Raw genomic sequence first — 23,005 nt, forward strand, 5'->3', positions numbered from 1 at the left:
TTTAGTCTATAACGCTATGATTCTGTACTGGCTCAGAAAGTACTCACACATCAAACTTGTGAAAAGTCATGCTGATGACAACCCACAATGCCAGTGGTGCCTCTTGAAGGCATGGAAACTGGAGATTTTAATAAAAATGTCCCTCAGGAAAAGTTGAAAGTTAAAGTTTTATCAGATTCAGTGTCATTATAAAATGACTTCTTTGTGACACCCCTAAATTAGTTTTTATTTAAAACACTTATTTCAGCCAATCCCGCTTAGTTAAATGAAGGCTTAGAAGTACAGCATGAAGAGAAAGAGGCCTCTGTGTCTTTCTGTTTCAGAATATATTCTGAGCACATGCTGACATCTTAGTTTTTTGCAGCCATCATTTTTTTTAGTAACTATTTTCTACACTTTGTTTTTATTTACATTCTTCTGAAGAATCTTCACTTAAACATTTTCTGTTAAACTTGTTTAGGTATCATGATGGCACTCTGGAAATAGTCATAGACAAGCATGTACAATAAATATGTGCTTTTAAGAAACATCATTTGCAAGATTCTTAGCTTCTAAATGTTGTGACAACGAGGAACCCCCATGGTGTTGCTGCTAGAACACCAAATACAAGCCACAGCCAGTCCACCGGGAATTTTGTCACTTTCCTAAGTTTAACACCCTCTTTTTACTCACAGGTGTACTTACTTTAAATGAACCCAACTTATGAAAATGTAGACTTGCCAAACAGAAGAACTTTCAGAGTGATTATCTGTTAAATAAAAGGATACTTTGTCATGCCAATACCTAAAGTAACAAGTTGCTTTAATACGTTTTAAAGTTTGAAATTTATTTCCCGGGAACTCTGGATTTTCTGGAAATGCGATGGGCGTATATTCTCTTCATTGTTCTAACACAGACCTTGACAGCTTCTGAAGCCTGTCAGAAGCAGGATGAACAGCTAATGGTCTATGTGATGAACTGTGTCTCATGAGCCCAGAATAAGAACCTAAAGAAGAAAATAACTGTTCTAGCATTGATTTGCTGTGAATTTATTTTGAACCTCAAAGAAGTCTTTTTTTTTTCCTCACAGGGAGATTTTATTAAGCAGCCTACTCTGTGTAAAGTAGATAGGGTTTCTGCAAAGAAAGAAAATACAATTGGGTTTGGCAGAACAGCATATTACATATGGGAGAAATCAGATCATCAGAGAATTTTGAAGCTGAAAAGATCCTTAACATTTCTCTTAATCAGTCTGTATCCTTAATACTGTAGATGCAAAAAGTATGGTGGCATCTTAGTTTTGTCTGCTCAGCATTTCTTCTCTTCTTCCCAAGTCAACCTTAAAGATGGTTTCACTTCCCATGAAGAGTTCCAAAAGGGGGATGACGTCATTAGCGCAGGCCTTCTGGGGGGCGGGGGCTGGGGGAACTCTTCTGAAGGTTCTTGACAGGTCACACTAGATACATGCAAGTTTTTGATGTTTGGTGGGTACCAGGGAAAAGCAGTTTATCATGTGACTTGAAAAAATGTCCCACATTATCGTCATCAAATAAAGTAGGTTTTGGATTTTTTTTTTTTTTGGTGGTGGTAGGGAGTGGTTTGATTTGTTTTGCTTTGGCCAAAGGTGGGGTAGAATAGAGAATGGAATTAGAAGCATAATGATGCGTTAACAGGCATTCATATTTAAATGTATTTTGAGTTTTAATTAGTCTGCATAATGGCTAAATCACACAGTTCTTCCATCTGTAGTCCAACCTAAAAAATAAAAAAGCAATCTCTGGGTTGAGATCTAGTTCTCCACCCTGTCTTATACTCTGATCTATGAGGATATAGAATTTGCTGCAGGGGCATGTTATAGAGATGTGTTCTGTCTTGGAAATGAATAAGGTATTTCTGTTAAAAATAGAGACAAAGATTAGTGGTAGATAAATCTCACTGAGTTTAGAATCTGGGTTGACTTCATGTGAGGGTTCCAGGAGATCCCATGTTTAATGAGAGATTACAGAAGTATTTGGGGATTAAAGAGCTCATTAAATACAGAAAAAAAAGGTTTAAGGACTCTCCACCACTATATAAAGTAGGTTTTGGATTTTTTATATATAGACATACACACACACATACATACATACATACACACACACACACACACACGTATATTTATAAATATATGCAATGAATGGAAACAACAAAGATAAACATTTACGTATGTTTATATGAATATAAATAATGTATTTATATAAATTTAAATATATATAAACTTAGAAAAGAAGGGACGGCCATGGCTTTAAATTTTCAGAGACATATCTTTTCCACTTCTGTGGGAGAAAAGAATTCTTTTCACTTGCCTTTTGCTTAGAGTATATCTCATAAATTTCTATCTATAGGTACAGATTTGTAATTATTATCCAACCCTCAGAGAAAGTCATAAACTCTCACGTTTTAGTTTTCTATAAACATAATAAATAGACTGGTTTTAGTCATCCTTTTCCCATTATAGATTATTATTATCATCTTCAGAGGAGATTGCAGTTAAGAACTTGTGTTTTGGATCAAGTAGAAGTTCACGTCCTAGTTCAACTGTTTACTAGATTTCAAACCTCAAGAGTATTGCTTAGGCTTGCAGAACCATACTATTTTTTTTTTAATCAAGTATTATGTGCTGAACATAATTGTATATGTACTGGACATAATTGTGCTACACTTTATTTTTTAAATTTTACCCATCTCTCCCCCTTCCTTTTGGCATCTATCAGCTTGTTCTCTATACCTATGGGTCTGTTTCTGTTTTATTTATTAATTAGTTTTGTTTTTTTAGATTCCACATATAATTGAAATTATGGTATTTGTCTTTCTGACTTACTTCACTTAGCATGATGACCTCTAGGTTCATCCATGTTGTCACGAGTGGCAAGATTCCATTCTTTTGCTGAGTAATATTCCACTATATATATGTACCACCTCTTTTTTTGAATCATAGTTTTTCTTTTTTACTTGTAGAACTTATTGTGAGAATGAGAATGTCTGAGATTTAAAACATACATAATATTTAGAATAGTATCTGACATAAAGTAAATAATACACACATAATCATTTAAAAAATTTAAACAATGGGAAGTGCCCTCATTTTATCTCTTGCCCCTCATGGATGTGGTATTTAAAAATCGCTCACTGATGCTGTTCTTTTCTACCCTCTTTGTTGAAATATTCACAAACATCAAACTATAAAGGAAGAAACTTACAATCTAAAAGTTACACTATGCAAAATTTATCCAAAATGAATGGAAGTGAAAGTTTTAATGGAAACAACAAAGATAAACATTTACAAGTATTCGCTGCATAAAAGAGCTTTAATCTATCCACTATTTCATAATAAACCTGTAGCCTGAATATTATTCATCATCTTTATTTTACAAATCAAAAAATATGACTCAGACAAGTTGAATGATTTGAACTAAAATTATATAGCGTAAAAGTGGCAAAACTCATGTTTGGGTCTTTGGATTCTAAATGCTCCGAGGTAGTTATTGGTGCCGCTGGGGCCCAAGGAATCCATGCAAGGCTGGAAAAACTTCCAAGTGATTAGCTATGTTGCTTGCACTATGGACCTCTCTCCTACTTGTGGATTTTGCCTTCTTACCGAGGCTTATTAAAATTACCTAATCCTCTTCACAAAGCTTCAAAAATTCCGGGTTATGTGACAGCTAATGATTTATATAAGGTTTCCTTTTAAATGGATTCCAGAGGGTCTAGAATTTAAATAGCCATGATGGAGATCAAGAATCTAAACAAGTCTCTGTTATATAGGCTCATTTGATTACTCATCTGGAGTTCTGCGAGGTCAGGGACAATGTCTTACTCATCTTTGCACCCGAGGGCCTAGCACAGAGCCTGGCACACAGGAAGCATCCAGGCAGGGTTCAAACCACCAGGCTGACAGGCAGTGTGATGATTACCAGTTAGCACCACCCCTTTTCTCCACTTTTGCTACAATGAATAGACCAGATATCATCTGTCATGAGAGATCATATCACATGGTAATTTCTCATTTTTTAATTTTGAGTCAAAACCACTGACCTGGACAAGGATATTACAGAACCCTCCAGCCTTTACCGCTCCCATCAGTTCTCTTTTTCGTTCCTTTGCAGAAAGACCTGTTTTTGTAGATACCTGAGCCAGAGCTACAGGCCTCGTTTGCATCAATAGGGAAAATAATTTTAAAATGAAGATGTTAAATTATCTTCTATTTTGAATCTCTTGAATATCAGCGTTGACTTAGACCTTCCCTGTGGTGTGGTGAGGTGCCTTCAGCACCAGCTTGGAAAAAAACTGCCCTAGGTTGAAATCTCTGCACAGTCACGTAACGATGGCTGAATTTATTGACCAGACACTGTGTTGATTGCTTTACACATGTTACTCTGTTTACTCTTCGATGGAGAAAATTCCCATTATTATTCTCATTTCCAGATGAACTTAGAGCAGAGCAGTGAAGTGACATGCTCAAGGTCAAAGAGTAAGTGGCAGATCTGGAACGAGAAAAGCAGTTGTACTTCACAGCTCCTGCTTTTAACTGTGTGACTTTGGGCAAGTGAATGGCCATTTTCTCATTGGGAAAGTGAGTGGAAGAACAGCTACTTCCTTAGATGGTTAGGAATAGTCATTGAGATAATACATGAAAAACACATAATTCTTAGTAGGCATTTAGGATATGTCAGTTCTCTCCCTTCCCTCACATATCCTGAGATTGAAGAGTATCATCTCTTGAGAAAGTCTGTAGAAATATAAAGCTAAATTTACTCCAAATCATGCCAGAGCCAATGACAATAAAGCCGGTTTGTTCTAACTTATTATTTGTTTCAATAAAAGACATGTCTCCAGTTTCCTCAGCAGACCCACAGAGCCAACACAAACTGAAAACACACATAGCTATTGCAAACTAACTGTTGAAACACGACAGACATTTCGAGAACCAGGAAATTCCTTCTTAAAATGGCTTGCTTCTTAGCCAAAGCAGACATGGTTAAACAATACAGCAGTGCAGCTGTGGCCTTCAAGGCGCACAGTGGGGCTTCATGCTCCTGGAGCAAATGAAAACACTGAGCCTCGCTTGCCAGCTGGCACTGACACTCCAGGGACAAGATATGCGTGGCCTTGCCTTCCAAGTTGAGAGCAATTGCTGGCAGTACACCGTGAGCATGTCAAGTCAAGGGAATATTTTTTTTAAAGGCCCATCACTGTTTTTCTTTCTTTAAATGGTAGCCACTGAAAAGTTTTGCAAACACTTCAGCTGTGGAATATTTAATCTGACATTTGGCGTGGCTCCCTTGTTGATCCAAGACATGAAGTATGCAGTATATGCTTCACAATTGTTTCATTGCCTGCTCTGAAAAGATAAACCAGATGCAACAATTTAATATTTCTTCTCTTCAGTTCTAACTGGGTCTTTACTTGGATCCATCTTTATTCCCAAGTAATGGAATGACAATTATGAACCATCAGGCCATAAGATGAATAGCTCATTTAACCAGATGGGTGGATTTAATACCTTTTTTTTTTTTTTTGGCCCTGATGAAAGCTTTAGGAGTCCCTGTGGTTGTAGTTTTCTCAAGCGTTTGGCAACTGTTCTCTTTGGATTTGGGTTTCATGTGCTCTCATGGAAACATTGCCAGAACTGTCCTCTTCTTTGTCATTGGTTTTTTAGCAAGAAGGGAACGGACATCTTGCTGGGCTCTTCCACCCATTCCTATTGGACAGGCGGATGTCCTGGCTGCATGTGCTCTTCCACTCCGTCAGTGCACATTCGCTCACCCTGTTCCTCCTTCTTTAACTATGTCACTGACAGATGTGTTTTCCTAAAAGCGAAATCTCCTGTGGGTTCTCTTTGACTATCAATCACATGATTTCTCATCTTTGAAAGGTAAAAAGTACATTGCCACTTCTCAAAAAACACACTAATACTAAAAAGCCAAGTCAGTAGGCAGTTCCCTTTTCTACAGGGTGGAGGGAGGGGTGCAATACTGACCGACATTCCAAAGGGAAGGAGAACCTTTTCAAATGTTTCTCCCCTGAATAGTAGGACCAATTGCTTCATGTAAAGAGACATAATTCCGAAAGTCCCATCCTTCCTGTAAGTGGGCCAGTAAGGCTAAAAAGCACTAGAAATCATAATAAGATGCAGACTATATCTTCATCCTCCACATCAGTGTTCATTTTTATAACACTGATTGAAACATCAGGTTGCTGTTACTCAGCTCTGGGCAATGGCATAATTCTGCTTCAGTGAAATACTGAAAGAGTGCTCATCCTTTAAAAAGCGATGTGTGTTAGAAGAAAATAAAATGGAAATGTTAAAAACAAAACAAAAACAACAAAAAAACACCCCTGAAACTGCTAAAGTAAACTTGAATCTGACAAATCTGGACATTTCCTTAGTTCTGATTCAAGTTTCTGGGTTTCATTCCCAATAAAGATATTTCTATGTTTCTAATGAAAAATTCAAAGAACACAAACCTGAGCATTGAAGGCCATGCCCCAGTTTGCTCTTTTATGATTTTACAGCTTGAAGGATTCAATTAGGTAAAAAGAAGCTTCTCAACCTCAAAAAACTTTAGCCAACAGATGAAAATGTGCTTGAGCACAGGGATATGCTATAAGAATGGGCCTTCCTAGCAGATATACAACAGTTATTTGTTCTGATTAGCAATTTATTAAAAATACCTACATACAAATACTATTAATGTCAGTTTTTCAAAGGTAATGGGATAACAGGTAATTATTACTTTCTCTTTATAATCCTCTATCTTTCTCTCTTATAGTTTTTGACATTAAATATTTGTTTCTTATATAAGTGGAAAAATGGCAACTACAAATGCATTCTTTCTCTAAGCATCTACTAGTGTACCTTTGCTGGAAGTGTGCTAGTAAGTCCTAAAATGAAGTCATTCGGACTTCGCTCACTATAATTAGATGCTCCAGTTCAGGAAGCTTCTATGGAAAAATTGCAGTAGCCCTTCTAGTGGCCAAAATTCTCAAGCTCTTTGCCCATTCTTCCAAGCCTTATCTGTGTAAGAAAGAATTAATATGTCCCTGTAATGGATCGGTTATAAGTAAAAGCAGAGATAAATTCCATAAGCCAAGAATATTTAATAGAAATTGCTTCCCAAAGTTTTCTCAAATGTTTTCAGTTGTGAAATGTCTTCAAGGAAGATGGCAGGGCATTTCTCAGTAAATTATTGCCCTACAAGCAGTGTAGGGCATTACAAGTTTCCTTAGGTCTCTTAAAATGTAACCTACTGTGAATGTTAAGTAACTCTTTAGGGTTTGGGATGGCAGAGTAGTGACATCTTATCTGCTGATCTTAATTGACTGGGGGAAGTTTCTGGAATGCTCTTTTGAGAGGGAGTGGAAGTGGTGGACTTAGTTGTGATGCTCAGACATGATGAATAATATCTTCAATGTGTCTAACAATGCAACAATTTTGGTGGCATAATTGGTTTTACATTGTTGTGCCTATTCTAGAGTTTGACTAAATGAGTGTCTAGTAATTTGTGTAGTGATCAAAGTATCTTTCCTAATATTTAGCTGGACAATATCTAAGCATATCTTAAGGGCAACTGAAACTATTTCTATGTTCCTACCCACTTGATGGCCTTTGTCCAGGAGCTTCAGAGTCACTGGCCAAGGCTGTTTGAGAACTCCATGGTCTGTGCCAGAGGCTGTGATATCTCATTTAAGGTCTTGGGGCACACTGTCAGCCTTCCTTTAGAAAACCAGCACGGACAGCCCTCAATTCACATTTGCTCTTAAAAGAAAGTGAAAGGAGTAGAAACAAGAGGTTTATAGATCACAGGAATGTTACTTTTAATAACATACTCTTTTTATGATTTGTTGCTGGCTTTACTTTTTAGTATTTTTTTATTTTTCAATTGTAGTTGGCATACAATATTTATTAGTTTCAAGTGTACAACATAGTGATTAGACATGTATATAACTTATGAAATAATTACTTAGATAAATCTAGTACACATCTAATACCATACATAGTTATTACAATATTATTAACTATGTTCCTTATGCCATACTTTACATCTCCATGACTATTCTGTAACTACCAATTTTTACTTCTTAATCCCTTCACCTTTTTTATCTAACCTCTCAAACCCACTTCCATCTGGCAACCATCAAAACGTTGTCTGTATCTATCAGTTTATTTCTGTTTTGTTTATTTTTTTCTTTAGATTCCACATGTATGTGAAATCATATGGCATTTGTCTTTCTCTGTCTGACTTACTCCACTCAGCACACTATCCTCTAGATCCATCCATGTTGTTGCAGATGGCAAGACTTCAATCTCTTTTTATGGCTGAGTAATATTCTACTGTGTATATGCACCACCTCTTCCTTATCCATTCTTCCATTGATGGACACCCAGGTTGCCTCCATATCTTAGCTATTGTAAATAATGATGCAATGAACATTCGGATTCACATGTCCCTTTGAAGTAGAATTTTGGGTTTGTTGGGATAAATACCTAGAATTAGTGTTACTGGGTCCTTCTTTGTGTCATATTATAGCCTTGGTTTTAGTGTATGTTTTGTCTGCTGTAACTATTGCTACCTTAGCTTTTTCTTCTCATTTCCATTTTCATGAGATATCTTTTTCCATCCCTTTCCTTTCAGTCTGTGTGTGTCTTGATCTGAAGTGAGTCTCTTGTAGGCAGCATATATAAAGGTCTTGTCTTCTTATCCATTCAGCCACCCTATCTTTTGAATGGAGCATTTAATCCATTTACATTGAAAGTAATTGTTGATAGATACGTAGTTATTGCCATTTTATTATTTATATTTTTTATCTTTTCTTGTTATTATTTTAAAAATCCTTATATTTTTTGTAATACTGGTTTGGTGGTAATGAACTTCTTTAGATTTTTCTTGTATGAGAAGCTCTTTATCTGTCCTTCAATTCTAAATGATAGCTTTGCTGGGGTAGAATAATTTTGGTCATATATTCTTTTCATTACTTTGAATATTTCTAGCCACTGCCTTCTGGCCTGCAAAGTTACTGTTGAGAAATCAGCTGAAAGTGTTATATGAGATCCCTTGTAGGTAACTTGACTGCTTTTCTCTTGCTGCTTTTAAGATTCTCTGTCTTTAATCTTTGGCATATTAATTATGATATGTCTTGCTGTGAGCCTCTTTGGGTTCATCTTTTTGGGGACTCTCTGCACTTCCTGCACTTCTATGTCTATTTCCTTTGCCAGGTTAGGGAATTTTTCCATTATTATTTCTTCAAATAGGTTCTAATTCCTTGCTCTCTCTTTTCTCCTTCAGGTACTCCTATGAGGCAAATGTTAGTATGTCTGATGTTGTACCAGAGGTCCTTTAAACTATCCTCATTTTTTTTTTTTTGATTCATTTTTCTTGTTGCCGTTCTGATTGGGTGTTTACTACTATCTTACTTTCTAAATCACTGATTTGATCCTCTGCTTCATCTCATCTACTATTGATTCCTCCTAATGTATTTTTCATTTCAATTATTGTATTCTTCATTTCTGACTGGTCCTTTTTTTTATGTTTTCTATCTTCATTTTTATATTTTCTATTGCTTTGTTAAAGTTCTCGCTGAATTTATCTACTCTCCCCCTAAGTTCATTGAGCATGACTATAACCAATGTTTTGAACTCTGCATCTGGTATTGCTTGTCTCCATTTTGTTTAGTTCTTTTTCTGGAGCTTTGTTCAGTTCTTTCATTTGGGACATATTTCTTTGTCTCCCCATTATGACTGCCTTCTTGTATTTGTTGCTATGTATTAGGTAGGGCTGCTATGTCTCCTGGTCTTAGTAGAGTGGCCTTATGTAGTAAGTGTCCTATGAGTCCCAGTGGCTCAGGCTCCCTGGTCACCTGAGCTCGGTGCTCCAGGTGTGTCTTTTGTGTGGGATGTGTGTGCCCTACTATTGTAGTTGAGCCTTGGTTGCTGTTTGCATATCACTGGTTGGAATTGACCCTTGAGCTGATTGGTTGTGAGGTCTGGCCAGTGACTAGTAGAGGAGCTGTTGTACAGGGGCTGACCCTATGAAGCAGAATTCACTTTAGCCACTGCAGGCCAAGATTAGCTGCAACCTGTGCCCTATCTAGGGCCACCTGGCATGAGTTACCAAGCAATCCACAGATGGCCGCCATTTGCACTAAGCTTGGAGGTGCCTCAAGAGTCCGAGTTGTGGACCAAGGCCGGCTGCTGCTAGTGCTGGGCTTGGGGCTGCTCAGCAAGAAGTATGGGGCACACTTAGGCCAGATACTGCTTGTATGGGGTTTGTATACCCTTGAGAGAATTTAGGAAAATCTGCAATATGAGCAGAGACAGGCCATTTGTATGGAAAAGCCACTAAAAGTGGCTTTGGTGGGCAAACAAACTGAGTGCGGCAAGGTCTCAGAGAGTCACCAGGTGGGGTGACCAGCATTAGCCAGGTTGATTGAGACTCAGATATTTCAGTAGCCTGAATCTGCATGCTTGGAGCAGGGAGGTCTCAACAAAGAGAATAGGGATTTGGTCAGCACTTTTTTCTTGGGGAAAGCTGCCCCTCCAACCCTCACTTTGAACCAGACAATTCAGCTCCTCTCCTTATGTCCCTGGCACTTTTCAAGCTGCTGCCCCATCCCTGGAGCTCAGAGCAAGTAAGTCCATCAGCAAATACATCCATGATTGGGCCCTTTTACAGGAATGCCTGGGATTCCAGCAGGCTTCTGTCTTAGCCATAATCTCTGCTGGTTTTCACAGCAAAAGTTGGGACTTCTCTTCCTAGCACTGGAACCCTGGGCTGGAGGAGAGCCTAGTGTGGAGCTGAGACCACTTTTCTTTTCCAGGGAGATTTCCATAGCCGAGATATTCCTCCTGATTTTAACCACCACACACAGGTGTGGGAACAGCTTGTTCTGTGTCTCTCCCCCTCTTACTAGTCTTAAGGTGGCTTCTTCTCTATGTCCTTAGTTGTAGGACTTCTGTTCAGCTAGACTTCAGGTAATTCTCAATGATGGTTTTTCTGTAGTTTAGTTGTAATTTTCATGTGATTGTGAGATGAAGCAAGCACAGCATTTACCCATTCTGCCATCTTGACCAGAAATCCAGTAACCAAACTTTATATTTGCATTTTCTGCAGCTTCATAATGCTCTACCTTCAAAGGACTTTTAAAGCAGGATGATTGTATAAAACCATTGTTAAAATATCTCTCATCATCTTTTGCCATTAGTTTCAAAACTTTCTTACTTATATATAAGTTGTAGTATATTTAATATATAAAGTGGAAACCTTAAAGAAATGAACTAAAACTATATTTCTATGGAAAAAAAATACTTTTATTTCTGCCATACTACTGTGACAGAAATTATATTGGCAAAGTTAGCCAAATCATTACTCCCAGCAGAAGAATTCCACATATGAGAAAAAAAAAGTGTAACTGCCATATTCAAAATCAAGAGAGAAAAAAAAAAAAGTGAGCAGATTGATAAGTATGTTGCCATAACCACAGTTAAGGTCATATATATTAAATTTATCTTATGAAAAGCCACATTTATTAAACAGATAAAGAGAGTAGTAAATTGTCCCAAGATATTATACCTTATGAGGTTTAGGACCATACAAGATTCATTAAAAGAAAACCAAAAAGAAAAATATCTAGAACTTCTAATATCTAAAATATAAGAATTTAGCAGAAGTTGGAAATGAAATAATTTTAACAGTCCTTTTTTACTAACCATCAAAACCAACTGAAAGACTACAGATAAGAAAAAATGTATAATAAAATGATATCAGCACTTAATCTTTGCAATAATGTCAATCTGGCAGTATAAAACTTCTGACATTTCTATCAGAAAAAAATAATAAAATAACATTTGAATCAAAGTAAAGAAAGATTCAGTGAGCTACCAAACTGAGAAAATAATGGGACAGTATGAATTGTGACCAGGAAGAAGAGAACATTCTGGAAAATTTCTCTAAATATCTTTTAGTTTGTAAAAACAAGGACTGGAAGCATTGGGAGGCTGTGAGCAGCAGCACTGCAGTTAGATCCCATCTCTGTGCTGAGTTTAGATGTCATAGATCCTTTGAGGGAAGCATGGGATCTCCCTCCTGCCCCCCAGTATTCTTTGTCTCACAGGGTGATCGACAATGGTAGTAAGTAGTGTCTCGAATGTGTATCTTGGAAAAGATGAGATTTAACTCACTTGGAGCTATTTCTGCTGCTACATATTATGAATGTAAGTGCATGGTAATATATGAAGGGGAGGAGCTGGTGGTGGGGAAAAAATATACGCCCCCCTCACCAAAGAGAAAGGATATAGTGGTAAAAATTTCTTGATGTCGAACTTATACCAGTATGGCCGATAACCAGAGTATACTGAATAAAATAGAATATTCTCTCAGTGGAACTAGAACTTGATGAAATGGTTTCAAAAATACAAAGAAAAAGCTTACAATCATATAGTTCTTTCATTATAATGGCTCATAATCACCAGTTATCTCCTCTTCAACCAGAGGCTGCTGAATGACTTAATGGCTGAACGGGTTACATTAGTTTGTCTAGCTGGGTATTTGGCCTAGATTCTAAAGGGAAACAAGAAACTTACCCAGATATTGGAGGAAATGCAAAAAGAATACATTTATGCTATTTATTGTTTTTTGTTTATTAAAAAAAAATGACAGTTATAGATAGCCGTGTCTTCTTTTTATGTAGGAAAAAAAGGAGAAAATGAAATGTGAAAAAAAAATCTGTTATAAAAAAGGAAAATAATTACTACATTTCAAAAAGCATAGTTTTTGAAAATATGGATTTTGGGAAACCGAAATGTAGGTAATAAATACTTTCATTTAAAAGAGATAAGAGAAAAAAGAGAGAAACATGAACTCTGACAAAAAGGAAATAAAAGATAAAAAGGATAAGTAAATAGACTGAAATATAAAACTACCAACTTAGCTATAAAAATAAGTACATTATTCCAAAATTTTAAGTGGTATAAGTCAAAAGAGACCATAGATATAAAGAAGAGAAGAAAGAAGAGAAGAAACATCAACAGTGCAGAATGACAAATCAGTAACATGGAAGATGAGCAGGAGGAAATTCTAAAGCACGCGGAAAAAAGGACAGAAAACTGGAAATAATCAGAGGGAAAGTAGTAGATACAAAATGCAAAAACAGAGATCCTGCATATGCATAACATGTGTGAATGAAGTACTTTAAAAAGAGTTAAAATACCATAATTGCTACAGGCAAAATCCACCAATGATTGCTAAAATCAGTAGGTAAAAGCTTAAGAAAAATAGGATATTGCATAACTTTAAAGTGTCACCTGCCCTCAAAACACAGTGGAGAAACCTAGTAGATAACACTTTCGCCAAATGATAATGGTTAACATCATCAATAATGAGACATGTAGACATCATCTAAACCCTGATCTGATGCTCTGTGAAGGACAAATCTCTCTCTAGTGTTCTTCCTGATAAGCATAACCTTAATCTAATCCTGAGAAAATATCAGAGAAACCCAAGTTGAGGGGCTTTCTACAAGATACTTAACCAGTACTCCACAAAAATACTAAGTTCATAAAAGATGAGGAGAGACCAAGGAACTCTCACATACTGGAAGAAACATGACAGCTAAGCGCAATGATCAGGATCCTGAATTGGATCCTGGAACAGAATTAGTGAAAAACCTGGTGAAATCCAAATGAAGTCTGTAGTTTAGTTAATAGTATTGTAGCAATGTTAATTTCTTGGCTTTTATAATGTTACTAAGGTTGTACAAGATGTTAACATTAGGGGAAGATGGGAACTCTGTCCTATTTTTGCAACTATTCTATAAGTTAAAATTATCTCGAAGTTTTTGTTTTTTTTTAAATCACACTTTATCAGGTTGTAGAGACTTTAATAACCTTTGAATTTTCCTATTATAATTGCTTAATCTTGTTTCCTCCATATTTTTGAGTCAATATTTCTAAAATATTCTTCTAGAAAACAAATTATCAAAATTGACAAGAATAGACAATCTCAGTATGTTAATAACTTTCAAAGAGTTTGAAATTATAGCAAAACTAGTTTTCTCACAAAAAATACCCACCTGCCCAGACAGATTTTTAGGCAACTTTTACCAAAACTTTAAGAAACACATAATCCATATATTATATTCTTGTTAAGAGGATTTAAAAAGTAGAGGAAAAACACATAACTCATTTTGGAAGGGTAGTATAACTTTGATACCAAAATCATATGAGAAAAATATAAGAAAAAAAAAATTCTAATCCAATTACTCTTATGAAGACAGATGAAAAATACTAAGAAACACTCAGTTGATTCCAGTGTGTGCATGTGAGTATGTGAATGTGTGTGTTTATGCTCATCTAAAAGATCTATTTACTAAAGTACCAGGATCTTTCTAAAACACGAGAGCACGCTTAAAGGTCTCTATTATGTTGATGCTAAAGCCATCTTCTAAGCAAGACTCTGCGTTGTATTTAGAGCCTCCAAAATCTTGGGCTGTACTTTCCAGCATTCTCTCTGCTCTGGGCTTCTTATCAAAAGGAAAAAGAATTAATGATAAAAGATAGAAATAAAAATATAAACATAGTTTGTCTATTTCTGACATAATCACTGTGAGAAAAGATGTAGGGGAAAAAAAAAAAATATTTGGCACCTTGGCCAAAAGATGGCAGGTTCTCGATGTGATCATCCTCTGCAGTAGGAAAGATTGGGAATCAGGTCTGTCCAGTTGATCCTTTGCCAGAGAACACATCAGCACTTTGAGATGATTACTGCACTTCATGGTCTAACTTCACATTTCATTAAATTACAAAATGTAATTCAATATGACTGAGGTAATGAGTCTTAATGTGTTGGCTTGGTACATTTTAATAGACGCAAATCACTGGCAACCACAATTCAGCTACGCAGTATTTAACCCACCATCCTAGCCAGAGCTTACCTGTCTTTGAAAACTTTTTGTTCTCTTTTAAATTCTGAAATAGTAATTTTATTTCTTTATACACATCATAAATTTTCAAACCTATATTTGCTATAACAATTTATAATCAGAAAGATAGCCAAGTATTCTTCCACATTCAATTTTTTCTTTTAGCTTTATCAAATAACTTGGTAGTTAAGAACATAGTCGTGGGTACCCTATCACCAGAGTTTAAATTTTGGCCTTGACATTTTTAGTTGTGTGACTTTGGGTAAGTCAGTTATCTTTTGGGTGAGACTTATTTTCCTCGATTATACAATTTTCTCATTGGATTAAATAAATTATTATATGTAAAGTATTTAGAACAATATCTGGAGTTTGGTATGTGCTTAATAAATGTTAATTCTTATTAAATATTCCTTTGGTAACAGTCTCTGGGAAAATTCTGTTTAGAGGCTTAGTCCCTTAAACAAATGCAACCTCATTTCTTAAATAAGTGGAAATATGTAGGCCTTGAATATAAGCTGGCTGACACCGTCGATTATAATATAGAAGCTTAAATTTAGCTTCCAACATTATTTTTGTTAGAATGTAAAAATAAAAAATATTTTAGCATTATTTTTTAATAATTCATGAGTGACTTATGGGTCTGACCTGTGGAAAACTGACCTGAATGGTATCACTATGACTGAACTTGCAGAGACCTGCCCGCCCTGGAGTTGCTGTTCCTTCCTGGACTGGACACAATAGGGCCTTATTTTTTTTGAGGCTATGCACGCTGACAAAAAAGCTCCACCTACCTCTTTTGCAAGATCAGCAGCCTCATGCTGTCCTGAAAGGTGCTGTGACTAAAGACTTGGCCATGCAGAGAAATGAACTCTGGGAACCAAAAACTAGCATTTCATTAAACTGATAGATAGTATAAATTCATTCAGATAAATACTAATATTTTATTTCCAGATACCGTGTTAGATTTTAAGTTCAATGACAGGCAGTAAGCAATAGATAGTTTTTCAGTGATACATAAGAGGAAGTCCCTAACTAAAAAGTAATTATTTCCAGCTTTATTGAGATGTAATTTGCCTACAACATTGTGTTAAATTTAAGGTGTACAGCTTGTTGATTTGATACACTTATATATTGCAAAACTATTATCACATAGCTAACACCTCTATCATGTCACGTAATTACCATTTCTTTTTGTGATGAGGACATTTAAAATCTACTCTCAGCAACTTTCAAGTATATAATACAGTATTAACTCTAGTTACCATTCTGTACATTAGATCCCTAGAATTTATTCTAAAAATAACTTTTAATTTAAAAAACTGGATAAGGGGTTTTCATAATTATTTTCATTCTTTATTTTTGCACAAAAATCTTTTCTTTCAGGAAATTCATGGCCTCCTATAGTTTTAAATATTATTGCAGTATATATATGTGTGTATATATATATATATGTAAAACTTCTACCATTACAATATATCTTCATTCCATTGCTAAGAAAAAATAGTATCTCATTTTCATTTCAATTTGCATTCTTGGATTATTAATGAAAGGGAATATTTTATTGTCTATTTGTATGTATTCTTTTGTGAATTTCTTATTTACGTTCTTGCCCTTTTATTTGTATTGGCATCTCTTTTTAAGTAAAAATTAACTACATTTTATGTTTCATGTTATTAGTATGTCATTTTTGGTTTTTTGTTTGTTTTTTTTTGATAATAATATTGTTATTTCACATATAAAAATATATATTTTTTATTTTGACCAATGTATTATTTTTCCTTGTATGGCTCTGCATTTAATGTGAGGTTTATGAAAACTTCTCTCATCTGAAATAACATTTGTTATTTTCTTTGTGGTTTTAGGACTGTTTTTAACATGCTTTTAATCTAAAATATATTTTGAGGTATGGTATGATGGAGAGAAAATTTATTATTTCTTAATTAGCAAGTCAACCTGTTACTATATATTAAACAACATAACATTACATGCTAATATTTTCAAAGATAATTTTAAGGGGCTTAGATGTTTAAATAGCACATTTCTTATTTTAAAAATAACATATGGTCATGTCAGAAAAACTTGAAAATATCGGAAAATATAAAGAAAATTATAATTATTATGAACTACATAAGCTAAAAGTAATTATTTTAACCTTTTATAAAAAATAGGAATAATCTGACAGTTTTATTTGAATTAAATAAAATGTAAAAAGCTGTTGAAATTTCAAAAACTGTTAAATTTCAGCCAAAAGTTCTTTAAAACTAGAGCAAAACTAGAGCTGGTGGATCCTAAAACTTCATCGTAAGTTAAAAATAGATTATGAAAATTAAGATATTGGTGTTATTTTTTAAACTACGTGTTCCTTACATGTGAATAAGTTTAAAGTTTTCAGAAAGCAAACTTTGATCAGTTGTTTCCTAAAATATTTCAGAAGAAAATGTCATAAAATATATTTTATGTAAACCTTTTTATTATATATAAAAGAAAAACAAATGTTAAGATGCAAACATATTTTTGGATGATTTTCCAAAATGATTAAAATGATTAAATGATTAAAAGAGAAACACTGTTCTGTGAACAATATGCAATCAAAGTGTCAGGTCACTTTCAAGCAGAAACAATACAAATCCATCACAAGGAAATGATTCTGTTTTCTTTTATTGGCCCAAAGATATTACATATAAATTCTGAGTGACTGTTGGTCATCTCCTCACTCCTGAATTACTAGATAGTGAAGATGCAGTTTTGTGTTTCAAACAGCATTTTCCTTGAACATTATTTTCTAAAGATCATGCCATATTTGGGTGGTAATTTTACACATATATTTTTCTAATTGCCTTTCTTTGTTCTTATTTATCTGAAGAGATTTATGCCTTCATCTTATCAATACCATACTGTACTTCTATTTTTTTCCTTCAGCTGCCATATATTTGATCCCCTTTACCCACTTCACCCCCCTATATTTGACCCCCTTTACCCCGTCTACCTCCCCACTTCTCTCCCAGCCCCTACTCTCTGGTAACCACTAGTCCATTGTCCATGTCCCTGAGTCTCTGTTTGCCCTGTTTATTTGTTGCTTTTAAGTTTATATCCCACATATAAGTGATATCATGTGATTTTCTGCTTTTTCAGTCTGGCTTATTTTGCTTAACATGATTATCTCAAGGTCCATCCATGTTGTCGCATATGGCAGTATTTCATCTCTTCTTATAGCTGAGTAATATTCCATTGTATATATGTACCACAGCTTTTTTAGCCAACCATCTATTGTAGGACACTTCGGTTGCTTCCACATCCTGACCAATGTGACCATACTGTACTTCTAAATCATGTGATTCGTGTGATGACACCCATTTTCTTACTGAAGATATTCTTCCTGTAGCCCTGTTTGCTCTAATATGTATCAGCTTTTGTCAGCCCGCCACGTAGTTGTCATAGTAGAACTTCTTGCATCACTTCTTGGTTGTATTGTACAACCTGCCTCATATTCTGAGTCTTTGTCTCTCTTCTATCACATTTCATAGCGGTTTCATTGAGACATAATTCACATACCATATAATTCATAGGTTTTCAGTATAGTCACAGAGTTGTGCAACCATCACTACAATAATTTTAAAACAATTTTATGATCCCAAAAGAAAGTAGGCAACTGCTAATCTACTTTCTATCTCTATATATTTGCCTATTATGGACATTTCATTTAAAAGAATCATTAGTATGTTATTCACTAGTATGGGAATGACTAGTATGTGGCCTTTTGTGTTGCCATTTTTCACTTAATATAATGTTTTTAAAGTTCATCCACATTGTTGCATGTATCAATACTTCATTTTTATTGCTGAATAATAAAGTAATGTGCTGCTTAATGATGGGGATACATTTTGATAAATGCATCGTTAGGTGATTGCATCATTGTATAAACATTGTAGAGTACACTTAGACAAACCTGGATAGTATAACCTACTACACACCTAGGCTAAATGGTATAGCCTATTGTTCCTTGGCTACAAACCTGTACAGAGTGTTACTGTACAAAACAGGTTAAATCAAGCATAAGAGAAAATGATGCAATCAAGAGACACGATAAGAATAAAATGGATGCTGCTGCTGCTGGTGTAACATGGCATACTGTTTTACAGCAAACTTTTTTTAATAAATAGAAAGTACACTCTAAAAGAATGGTAAAATTGTAGTAAATACATAAGCCAGTAATGTAGTCATATATCATTATCAAGTATATACTGTACATAATTGTATGTGCTATACTTTTATATAACTGGCAGTGCAATAGTTTTGTGTACACCAGCATCGCCACAAACACCTGAGGAATATGTTGCACTACAGCATTACGATGACTACAATGTCACTAGGCAATAGGAATTTTTCAGCTCCATTAGAATTGTATGAGACCACCACGGTATATGTGTTCCTTTGTTGACAGAAATGTCGTTATCAATCATATGACTATATTCCATTATATGGTTATACCACATATTGTTTATCCACTCTTCAGTTGATAGATATTTGGGTTGTTCTTAAATTTTTTGGCTTTTATGAATAATGTTACTCTGAACGTTCATGTACAAGTTTTTGTGTGGACCTCTATTTTTATTTTTCATGAGTACATACCTAGGAGTGGGATTGTTGGGTCATGTGGTAAGTCTGGGTAATTCTATAATTAACCTCTGAGGAACTGTCAAGCTGTTTTGCAAAGTGGCTACATCATTTTAAAATCCCACCAGCACTGTTTGAGGGTTCCAGTTTCTCCACATCCTTACCAACACTTGTTATTGTCTCTCTTTTATTATAGCCATCCTAGTGGGTCTAAAATGGTATTTCATTGTCATTTGGACTTGCATTTCCCTCATGGCTAATCGTCTGTTACTTTTTGATTTTGCAGGAGTATATCCCAAAGTAATGTTTTAAAGAGAAATACTTGTATGTGCCAAAAGGCCATTTGGGGGATGGTTCATATTTTACTTTTTATTCTCATCCAATTCACACTTTAGACATAGCTTCTTAATTATTTAACATACTTCCTGCAGAATTACCATTTTCTAGTTCACTTGTTATTTACTCTTTTTGTTTTTCTATATAGCTGTAGTCACAAAGAAAGTATTTGATGGGTTTAGAGAAAAAGCATAGAGTGCGTAAAACTGGCAGTACATTATAAACTTCTTTAAATTCTAATTGTAACATCTTGGGCAAGATGAAGACATGCTTACCAAAAAGTGACAGGCAATTGAAAAAACAAAGTACACCCTGGAGTATTCTAAAAGCACAAGAACAGAAACCAAAAACCAAAACAAAAAAAGTGTAATGATTACTTCTTATATAATAATTTCTATTATTAGAAGCTGTATCAAAAAAGATAGAATTTATATTGAACAGTAACTTAAATACATTATTGACCAAGGCTTTTGCTATCGTTGTGATTAAGTGTAGGAATTTCTTAAATGGTCACTTTATCAGGGCTGCTGAGTAATTGTCAAAGTCTGGGCATACATGTGGAAGCATCATTTATGGTTCTGAGCTGCACACAGGCATGTGCATGTTAGAGCAGGAAAAATGAAAGGAGTCTCTGATCTAGTCCAATCCCTTATTTTATAGATGAGGAAATCAAAGTCTAGTAAGACTCAAATCCGAAAGCTTGCTAGTGAGCAAGAGAGGCTGAATATGGGTCTCATGACTACTTCCAGTACTCTGAACTATACAGTGTTCCTCAAGGTAGTGAAACACTTCCCACTCACACAAACATCTCCTCAGCTCTACAAAATCTCCGTTGAAATGCTGAGGCCCATTTATTGACCCCAAGTTAAAATATTCTCCTTATCGCATCCTACTGATAGTAATGTGATGTAAAATAACATAAGATTTTACTTGAGGTTGCTTGGTTTTCTCATTTTTGCTTCTAGTTATGTCTATTTTTAAAACTATCTCAAATGAGAATTTTGGGGAGGTTTTCATTCCTCATGTCTCAAACAGTTAGTTTTACCCATTGCATTCAACTGGGGACAACCACCATTATCCATTTTTTTCCAGTTAATACATCTTATTGGGCACTTATTCTCTGCGTTGAACCTTGGCAAACACTCTTCTGGGTGGCTACTCTCTGGGATGTGTTAACAGGCAAAGTAACAGTCTTCATCCTTTGTACCTTCTCTCATAGGTCCATCCCCATGCTGCTTCCCCAGGCCTCCTTCTCCTTTATTTTTCAGTATTATTCATTCCAGACCTCTAAACAGCCACTGAAATCATTCACTGCTGCCCAAGAATCCATATCTTGTTTCCCCTCAACCATTTCTCTTTTCACACAAAGTGGATGACCAGATGTAGTACCCCAAACTCTACCCATTAGTAGGATTTTTCTTCACTGCCCTTTTTCTGGACCATCCCTGAGTAAAACTATAGGACAGTAACAGTCCATTTTCAGCTTGTACTCACACTCGAACTAACTCATCTGTGAATAACCTCAGTCTTTTAATTTCTCCTTCAGCTAGTGTGAAGGACTCCCATGCAGTCATAAACATGATCAGAGGGAAAGAAGCCAGTGAAATAGTGGGTGATGACATGGTAGTCTGGCCTACTTGATTGTGCAGCTTACTTGTGTCTCAGGCCTTAGTCATTTCTGATCCTGGATACACCATTTCCATCTTATGATGAGTTGCTATCAAGACTGCATGACCTATGGCTTGGTAGGTAGAACCTATATATAATGGACAGCTATGGCTTTATGATCACTTGATCACCCAGGTCAGAAGCTCAGACAGACTCTACCAGGGCCCAGTAGCACAGCAAAAGCTATATTTTCAATGGTATATCTGCTTCTAGACTTCAGATGGCCTGGCTTGCTCCAGAACTGTAGCACTCTACATTGTGATTTCCCCCTAAAGGCTGGCTGTAAGCTCCACAGATGCTTCTAGTACTATAGCATTGACTGGATATATGCTTCACGGTATAGGGCTGCTTATAACATGACTCGCATTTGCTATTTTGGGTTCCACCCTTAAAGCTCTCATCCTTCCTGTCACATAATAAATAGATTGGAGCAGTATTCCCAGGTATAAAATATGCTGCTTCTAGAACCTGTACTTTCTTCTTAGTGGTTGGAGGGGCAAGATGCAATAATCTGTTCTTTACTCAAATCTTCATAGAGTTTATCTCTCACCCTCAAGAGCAAAAGTGTTTTACAATGGCCTTCAAACTCAATTAACGTGCCATCAATACAGAAGACAATGTGATATTCCGTGGAATGTCCAGATGGTTCTGGTGCCTTCACAATACATTATGACAGAGGGTTAGAAAACTGACAGCCCTGAGGCAAGGTCTTAAATATATTGTCCTTCCTGCATGAATGAAGATTGTTTCTGATCTTCCTTCTTGGTAAAGATGGAAAAGAAGGCATTTGCTAGATTATGTTCCTGAAGCCATGTTCATTTTCTCAAGCAGAAATACCACATCTGGCACATTATCTATAATCAAGGTTAATGCTAGGTTGAATTAGTGGTAATCCACTATGATCTGTTAGGATCCATGTGCTTCTTATAGAGAACAGACTGGTGAGTTAAATGGAGATAATAAGATGACCACCAGCCTAGTTCTTCAAAGGTAACACTAACCCCTGAAATTCCCTTCAGGATGCAAAAATCTTTTCAATTGACTCTCAGACAGAGGAAATGGCAGTTTCATAAACTCCTGCTTTGCCTTACCCACTATAATAGCTACTTCACCGCAGGCCAAGGAGGGTTGCTGCCAATTACTAAGCATAACCCACTAAAATATACATTAACTAAATAGGGAAATGACCACCAACTGGACCCTCTATGAGCCAGACATGACACATGATTCCGTTTATTACCTGGCATTCAGATATCACAATTCTAACAAGGGCTATGGTGATGCTTTAAGTCGTTGACTAATTTTGTGAACACAGAACTTTTGCCAAAGAGTACTCAAAATGTTTGATTATTTCTCTCTAATTCAGTATATGGTTAACCAAAGAACTGGATGCTGTCCCATGCTGACTAGGAGACTCATCCTGCACAGTCTTGCTGTGGTGCTGAACGATTCT

General features: G+C 35.7%; 1 long non-coding RNA gene across 1 annotated transcript in view; it reads left to right on the top strand.

The window, feature by feature from the left end:
- LOC120608245 (uncharacterized) overlaps positions 1 to 23,005 on the top strand; it is a 284,822-nt gene that overhangs the window by 231,043 nt on the left and 30,774 nt on the right. The gene's annotated exons all lie outside the window — the stretch shown is intronic.

Source organism: Pteropus medius, unplaced genomic scaffold, assembly GCF_902729225.1.
Source record: "Pteropus medius unplaced genomic scaffold, Ma_sr-lr_union100, whole genome shotgun sequence".
NCBI lineage: Eukaryota > Metazoa > Chordata > Mammalia > Chiroptera > Pteropodidae > Pteropus > Pteropus medius.